The following is a 9,585-nucleotide window of genomic DNA, read 5'->3' as shown; positions in this document are numbered from 1 at the left end:
GAGTAAGTAAGCAAGAAATTTTAGACAATGCTAAGAAATTTTAGACAATGCAGAGAATTAAAGTATGGTGATTTGATAATGAATTTGTGGCTGATTTTAATTTGGTCAAGGGACTTCCCAGGTGGTCCAGTGGTTAAGAATCCACCTTCCAATTCAGGGGACTCCAGTTCCATCTCTGGTTGGGGAACTAAGATCCTACATGTTGCAGGGCAACTAAGCCCAAATTCCGCAACTACTGAGCCCACACATCTCAACTAAAGAGCCCCGTGCCACAGCAAAGAGCCCACACACTGCAACAAAAGATCCACACACCACAACTAAGACCTGATGTGGTCAAAAGTAAATAAATAATAAAAATAAAATAAATTTATCAGGAGAAACCTCTGTGTAGAGGGAACATTTATGGAGAGGGAAATGGCAACCCACTCCAGTATTCTTGCCTGGAGAATCCCAGGGACAGAGGAGCCTGGTGGGCTGCCGTCTATGGGGTTGCACAGAGTCAGACATGACTGAAGCAACTTAGCAGCAGCAGAGGGAACATTTAAAGTAAAATATAAATGACACAAGTGATGATGAAGTTTGAATATTCTGAGTGCAATGGGAACAATAAAAAGTTTTAAACAGAAAGTCATACTCTAATTTACTTAATAATAAAATATTCCGGCAAATCTAGGGAGACTAAACTGTAGAGGAGTAAGAGAATTAGCAGAAAACCTTGCTAGAATGTTTTATCAATAGTAGTCCAAGTGCAGTATGATGCTGGCTTGGGTGGCAGTAATAAGGAATGAGAACAGTGGGCAGATTAGAGAAATAATTGATGTGTTAAAGAGTAATTTGTTGTTGGGTCAAGAGAAATGTGAAGACAATGCCAATATAAGAATTTTTTTAAAAGAGAAGAAGCTCAACTAAACTGCAGCTACCTATAGTTTTGAGGTTGTTCCAGGATCCCAGGAAGAAACAAGCCAGACCACTTGAAAAAGCAAATACAAAACAATGAAAAAAATCAGCAAGTACTACTAAATATCAAATAGTACATCAGAAGCACTACTATCAAATATCAAAACCTGCTACTGGAGGGACAAGAAATGTCATCAATTTTGAAAGGAACAGAGTTGATCATGTGTAGACTCCTGAACTGCCAATTGGAACATTTCCTACTTAAAAAAAAAAAAACCTCAACATTGAAATCTTCCACTAAATACACACATAAATAACTATCAGTACTTTATTTTCACCTGATTCTTAGTCAGCTATGAAAACTTCATACTCTATGAAGCGATAATTAAAATCAATGCAATTAATCAAATATTTATATTAATTAACTTCATAATAATAATGTAAGAATGCTATATCTCTGGGCTTCCCTTATGGCTCAATGGGTAAAGAATCCACCTGTAATGTAGGAGACACAGGAGACTCAGGTTTGATCCCTGAGTCTGGAAGATCCCCTAGAGTAGGAAAAGGTAACCCACTCCAGTGTTATTGCCTGGATAGAGAAGCCTGGCAGGCTAAGAGTCAGACATGACCGAGTGACTAAGGACACAAGCTAAACCTCTGGTTTCATTAATTAGTCTCAGGATTGTGTCAGAGGCTCAAAAGACACAAATCTATAATAAATCTTATATTTGTGTAAGAAAATATATACATGAAAGACTCAGTTGAATTCAAAATATGATACGAATGCTGGTATGATATAGAAAGCATGACATACAGGGCTGCAATGAAAAGAGAAGATTTCAGAGCCAAAAGATCTAGGGATAAAATCCAGGTCTGCCACTTACTAACTAGGTGATCTTGTAAAAGTTACAAAATCTTTCTAAGATGCAATGTCCTTATTTTAAAAATTGAGAAAATAATAATACTTATTTCACATGGTCACCGTGTTAAATGGTATAGGTTAACACACCTAGCAATGGATGACAATGAATGAATAATTCATAAATGAGAATCATGTGAAGTAAGTAAGTATAAGCTTCCACTACCAGTGCAAAAGGACATTTATAAATCAACAACAGTGGATGAATGTTACCTACTTGTCTACCGTTATGATGGAGACAGACTTGAGGAATCACTCGTGTATAGCAGGGCTTATTTTTGTAGGATTTAGGAGCATTAGAGTACAAGAAAGACCATAAATGCCTCAGCATCAGACATACACAGGTTTGTTAATATCCTATTGAAAATCCAGTGGGAGAAAATCTAATGAGATTGAGAAAATTAGATGTGTCTTCATGTTCCTACATGATTATGCTTGCTAAGATATTTATTAAGGTCTCAAGGGCTTCATTTATTCTCTTCATTATTTACATACACATTATAACTACAAAGATCTAATTAGGTTTGAAACTTGATTTGGACCAATATAATTAACATAGGCTATGCTGTGATCATCTGTGACATTTCTGAGAAGCAATCCTGACTAGGTACCTAGAACTATTTTCTTGAGCTCGGTCCTATGGTTCCTGTTTAGGCCTACCTGGGAAAGTGCAGGAAGAGTCAGATGCTTTTCTCTGTGTCAAAATGACCCACAATTTAATTCAGACTTGGCATTTCCCACTTATCATAGGGTTTCCTCAAATCCTGAATTCTTGAGATAGATGCCGAATTATCAAAAATACTTATTTCCCATAATAAAAAGGAAGCAGACTCATAAAGAACAAACTAGTAGTTACCAGTGGAGAGAGGGAAGCAGGGAGGGGCAATACAAGGGTAGAGGAGTACAGGTAAAAACTATTAGGTATAAAATAAGCTATAAGGATATATTGTACTACACATGGAATATAGCCAATATTTTATAATAACTGTAAATGGAATATAACCTTTAAAAATGTGAATTACTGTATTATATACCTGTATATGATATTGTACTGTCAGGCGAGTGTATACTCCTCAGTTCTGTCTCATCACAACAAAGATTTGGAGTGACGGACATTAAAGCCCTCGGCGTGTCACAGCTCTCGGGTCTTGGACAGACCATGTTATTTAAGCCAATTTATTCACTCTCCTCTTTCACTTTCATCAAGAGGCTCTTTAGATCTTCTTTGCTTTCTGTCAACTGCATATCTGAGGTTATTGATATTTTTTCTGGCAATCTTGATTCCAGCTTGTGCTTCATCCAGTCCAGTATTTCTCATGATGTACTCTGCATATAAGTTAAATAAAGAGGTGACAATATACAGCCTTGACATATTCCTTTCCCAATTTGGAGCCAGTCTGTTGTTCCATGTCCGGTTCTAACTGTTGCTTCTTGACCTGCATACAGATTTCTCAGGAGGCAGGTCAGGTTGTCTGGTGTTCCCATCTTTTCAAGAATTTTCCACAGTCTGTTGTGATCTACACAGTCAAAGGCTTTGGTGTAGTCAATAAAGCAGAAGTAGATGTTTTTCTGGAACTCTCTTGCTTTTTCGATGATCCAGCAGATGTTGGCAATTTGATCTCTGGTTCCTCTGCCTTTTCTAAATCCAGCTTAAACATCTAGAAGTTCACAGCTCACATACTGTTGAAGCCTAGCTTGGGCTTCAACAATTTTGGGCTTCAAGTAATTTTGAGCATTACTTTACTAGCATGTGAGATGAGTGCAATTATGTAGTAGTTTGAACATTCTTTGGCATTGCCTTTCTTTGGGATTGGAATGAAAACTGACCTTTTCCAGTCCTGTGGCCACTGCTGAGCTTTCCAAATTTGCTGGCATATTGATTGCAACACTTTCACAGCATCGTCTTTTGGGATTTGAAATAGCTCAACTGCAATTCCATCACCTCCACTAGCTTTGTTTGTAGTGCTGCTTCCTAAGGCCCACTTGACTTTGCCCACTTGACATTCCAGGATGTCTGGCTCTAGGTGAATGATCACACCATTATGATTATCTGGGTCGTGAAGATCTTTTTTGTATAATTCTTCTGTGTATTCTTGCCACCTCTTCTTAATAGCTTCTGCTTCTGTTAGGTCCATACCATTTCTGTCCTTTATTGTGCCCATCTATGCATGAAATGTTCCCTTGGTATCTCTAATTTTCTTGGAGAGATCTCTAGTCTTTCCCATTCTATTGTTTTCCTCAATTTCTTTGCATTGATCGCTGTGGAAGGCTTTCTTATCTCTCCTTGCTATTCTTTGGAACTCCATTCAGATGGATATATCTTTCCTTTTCTCCTTTTGCCTTTCACTTCTCTTTTTTTCTCAGCTATTTGTAAGGCCTCCTTAGATAACAATTTTCCCTTTTTGCATTTCTTTTTCTTGGGGATGATCTTGATCACTGCCTCCTGTACATGTCATAAACCTCCATCTATAGTTCTTCAGGCACTCTATCAGATCTAATCCCTTGAATCTATATTCTCACTTCCATTGTATAAGCATAAGGGATTTGATTTAGATCATACCTGAATGGTCCAATGGATTTCCCTACTTTCTTCAATATAAGTCTGAATTAGGCAGTAAGGAGTTCATGATTTGAGCCACAGTCAGCTCCTGGTCTTGTTTTTGCTGACTGTATAGATCTTCTCCATCTTTGGCTGCAAAGAAAATAATCAATCTGATTTTGGTATTGGCCATCTGGTGTTATCCATGGGTAGAGTCTTCTCTTGTGCCACAGGCTCCTGGACACACACAGGCAAGCCTGGGTCAGTCTCTTGTGGGGTCTGCTCCCTTCTCCTGGGTCCTAGTGTATGCAAGCTTTTGTTTGTGCCCTCCAAGAGTCTGTTTCCTCAGTCCTGTGTAAGTTCTGGTGGCTCTATGATGGGGTTAATGGAAACCTCCTCCAAGAGGGCTTATGCTATACCCAGGTCTACTGCACCCAGAGCCCCTGCCCCTGCAGCAGTCCACTGCTGGCCCGTACCTCTACAGGAGACACTCAGACACAGTTCTGGCTCAGTCTCTGTGGGGTCTATGGGTCCTGGTGTGCACAAGGTTTGTTTGAGCCCTCTGAGCATCTCTGGCAGGTATGGGGTTTGTTTCTAAACACGATTTTGCCCCTCCTACCTGGATGTACTCTAAGAAGTAGAATTACTGGGTCAAAAGGTTTATACAGTTTAAATTCAAATAGATACTGCCAAATTAAACTTTTAAAAAATTGTATCATTTTAAAATAATGTTTTACATTAATAATCTATTAGATTAAATTTTTAGTTGTTTATTTTATCTACTAAGTTCTGAAAGTCTTATATTATGATTGTAGATTTTTCAGTGTTTCATAGTCTTTTCAGATTTTGCTTTAAATATTTAGACACTGTATTATCAGTTATATAAATATTTAACACTACCCTAAATTCCATGCAAATTAGGCCTTTTGTTTTTATAAACCCTTTAAAAATATCTGTGTTGATTTGTTTTTTTTTTCTAATTTTATTTTATTTTTAAACTTTACATAATTGTATTAGTTTTGCCAAATATCAAAATGAATCCGCCACAGGTATACATGTGTTCCCCATCCTGAACCCTCCTCCCTCATCTGCAGTATCTGAGCATATACATTCCCTCACTCCTTAATTAACCATTGGTATTGTCAAACTTGTCCATGTATACATCCTATTTCTGTTCATTCACATCGCAAATTTTAATGCTTTGTTGACATTATCTACCAAGGTCTGGAATTATTTTGTTTCTATAATTTTGTTTGTTCATTCCATCTTCTTGTGTTTTTGTGTTTCCTTAGTTTCTCTCTCTCTTCATCCAGAAAAATATGGATTGTGAGAAATAAAAATGTTGGTGTGTTTCCATGATATGAAAATGTCTCTAGATTCCCTCTTGCTTGAATCATATAGTTTTAAAACATAGAATTTTGTATAGATAAGAATTTCCCACCTCACAACTTAAAGTTGCTTCCTATCTTCTTGCCTCCTACATTGCTGATGAAAAGTCTGATATCAATATTCTGTCCTTCTGGAGATAGACATTGCTACTTATAGAAACGTTCAGAGTGTTTTCTATGTTTAATCACACAATTTTAAAGATAGCACTTTTGTGTCACTCCTCATACTTGGTACTGAAGGAGATCTTTCTCATTGCAGACTCTTGTCTGGTCAGCACTAAAATGTTTTCTTTAATTATGTCATTATGCATTACTTCTCATCTCTCACTTCTCCATTTTCACTCTGTCTCTGTGACTCCCACTAGATAAATGTTGAAGCTTCTTGATCTGTCTTCCTCAGCTTTTACCTTTTCTTTTCTTTCTTCTACACCTCTTTGACCTTTTGTGCTACATCTTGGGCATATTCTTCAGTTTTGTTTTTTGTCTCACTAATAGAGTCCTCCCTTCCTATGTCCATTTGGATGTTTAACTCATCTGTTGAGGGTTTGTTTTTTTTTATTTCAACAATAAACTTCTCCAACATCTCAAGTTGATTTTTATGCATGTAATATATTCTTATTTTCCTCTGAGTATATTAATTATACTTACTCTAAAGTCTTCATTCTAGTTATTTTATTAACTCCTTCCCTTAGGCATTGGATCTTCTGATGATTACATTTAGTGTTTTCTTTCATAGCACTGGGTTTTGTTTTATTTTTTTCTTGATGATTAACTCTTTCTTGTTATTTGGTCAACTTTATGTTTTCAGTTATCTATTAGCCTTTATATGGATGCCATAAACATTTACCAACGCTACCTCAGTGCCTCTGAGACAAGATGTACTGTCAGATAGGAATTCCAAGGGGCTGGGCTTCTGAATTTTTTCCTATTCTTATTCTCTCTGGATGCTGCCAGCCGTTTGGAATGCTACCTTTGCTACTTGGACCCAAATAATCCTTTGCATTTCCCTCCCAGGGAAAAGGCCTGAAACAGATTCCTGTTTGAAGTAAGTTAGAGTGAAACAAATTAAAGTGCCTAATTTCTCTATTGGGATATCTCAGAAAATGACCCTATTTATTGTCCAGTAGATTTCTTCTTCTCACCTTACTACTGCTTCCAAAGCACTATCATTCTAGAACTTTCTCAGTAGTTTTCTCCTTTAACTTTGCTTCAATTCAGTTTCATCTGCTTTTTATCTTTCTAGGAATACTAGTAATTTGGACCCATTAAATATCCTTTTCTGGTTTTCTAGAATTGCTATTAGTTCACTGATTTCATATACATTTCTTATCATGAATTTGGATCAGGAACAAGAAGTTACAATATGCTCTCAGGTTGTCACTTTAATCCAATCTCTAGGTGGGAGTCATGGACTCTGTCTTTATAGATGTCTTGTTTAATCCCTGTTGGACAGGAGAAAGCACACTTGACCCTGAAGCCAAGTGAAAAAGGGAGATTGTGAGACAAATTGTAAAATAATTAAGGGCAAGCAGAGAATGCAATGAGAGCAATCAAAAACAATGAGGCTGTTATTTCAAAACATCCAGTCTAAAAAGGAAGAGATGATTTGGAAATAAGAGGTGTTAATGGAGAGAAACTGTAAAAAGGAATACGTGCATCCCTCTTTTCACACTGTGAGTTTTAAAATACAAATAAGAGGATTCCAGGGAGGAGAGAGGTTTAATTATGTCCAGGAATTTCAGGAATATTGGGGAAAGGAAGAGTGGGACGGGTGTTCCCAGAGGTAGTAGACATAGGGGATGTATAGCAGAGAAACAAACTCGGGCAAAAGTGAGGAAGTCAGAAGTATGAGAAGAAAGGGGGAAATGGCACATGGATTTGCCCAAGGCAAGGCTGAAAAGCAAAATTTCACACACTGGAAAGAAGGTAGAGGAAAGGAAGTTGGACAGAGATTGTGTTTGCAAGTAGAAGAGACATAACTAGCTCCAAAATTCAAGATGAAAACTTTATGCGTTACACTTCTAACTCAGAAAGCTTTCTCCTAGATACTAGTGTTTATGAACACCAAACTTTGGTAGTGCAATAGAGGAAGAGGATCAAGGAATATGGAGGTTAGTGAGAAAGCCAGAGAAAGAGTAGTTTAGAACAACAACAACAACAACAAAAAGTCTCACAAGCATAAAATGAGAAAGGAGGTTGTATTATTTTTCCATAGAAATCTGGTTTAAGAGAGAAATTGTGCAAATGCATCTTTATTTTGTGCAAATTTTGAGACAAGTGATTAATGAAAGCCAAAAAAGAAAGAAAAGGGAAGGAAGAAAAGAGAGAGAAAGAAAGAAAGGGGAGGGAGGGAGGAAGGAAGGAAAGAAAATAGAAAGGAGATTGAATCCTCCTGGTCTGCCAGAGAAAAACAGAAAAGGTACATAAGGAAACTTTCATGGACTTAGTTGACATAATAGTATGATTACAGTATGAGGATGAGGAATCAAAAGGCATAAATTGAAATCAACACTCCAATATTTAGTAATTGTCTAACCTTGGGAAAGTCTATTTGAATCTTATATTCCATATTTGTAAAATATGGATAAAACCAGATTGGGATTTTCTTGAATATCTAGTGGGATAATATGCTACAAGGATTATTTAGATTGTACTATGTTACATTACTTCACAATGATACTAGAAATATTAGTTGATCATCTTTAGAGGATGCCAGAAAATGACTCATTATTCTTCAAAATGACTGATAAAGAAAAAGAAACAAGTATTTGTCTTATCTTTCCAATATCAAATATACTGTGAGGTACTTAGAGAGTTGATGAAAAAAAAATCTTTATAAAATAGTTCTAGTTGATAAACACAGAAGAAAAAATAAAATTAGAACATCATCATTTTATAACCATTAATTAAACAGTGGATCTAGGCAATCATTATCAAGGGCTATTTAAAATCATTAAATGAAAAAATATGAGGAACTTTGTACTGAATGAGTCTGAACCCACTTACTAATTTTAAAGTCATAGAAAGGACAATCAGACATTATGTGCCTCATGATATGATGCAATAGGAAGTATACAAACTTACTATAAAATTTCTTGCCAAAAAAATCTAACCTCAATCTGATTAAGACTCTATCTGGATGTGGCTATCAGCTCACAGGTCACACAGAGGTCATAGGAACACATTAGAGGAAATAGTTATGTAATCAGTGAAACACATAATGTAGAAAATTCTAGAGGACTAAATAGCCAATTTCTTCAACAAAAATAATTGTATGAACAAGAGAAAAGGAAGTTATAGCTTTAAAATACATGACATATAACAACTAAATGAAATGAGTAGAGCACTTTTAAATTTTAATAACACAATTGTAAAAAAAAATTCTAAGACAATTGGGGAAATTCAAACACCAAATTAAAAAAAAAACAAACATTTATTTATGGCTGCAGGGGGTCTTCATTGCTGTGCACAGGCTTTCTCTAGTTGCAGCAAGCAAGGACTACATTGTGGTGCCTGGTCTTCTCATTGCACTGGCTTCTCTTCTTTCGGAGCACGGGCTCTAGACTGTGGGCTCAGCAGTTGTTGCACACAGGCTTAGTTGCTCCACAACATGTGGGATCTTCCCAGACCAGGGATCAAACCCGTGTCCCCTGCATTGACAGTGGATTCTTAACCACTAGACCACAGGGAAGTCCCTCAAACACCAGATATTTTATATTAAAGAATTATCAGTTTGGGGGTTAATAATGATATTGGTTTCCCAGGGTCTCAGTGGTAAAGAATCTGCTCACCAATGCAGGAGATGCGGGTTTGATCCCTGGGTTGGAAAGATCTCCTGGAGG

Source organism: Bos indicus x Bos taurus, chromosome 15, assembly GCF_003369695.1.
Source record: "Bos indicus x Bos taurus breed Angus x Brahman F1 hybrid chromosome 15, Bos_hybrid_MaternalHap_v2.0, whole genome shotgun sequence".
Lineage (NCBI taxonomy): Eukaryota > Metazoa > Chordata > Mammalia > Artiodactyla > Bovidae > Bos > Bos indicus x Bos taurus.
Note: the sequence above shows the minus strand (reverse complement) of the source record.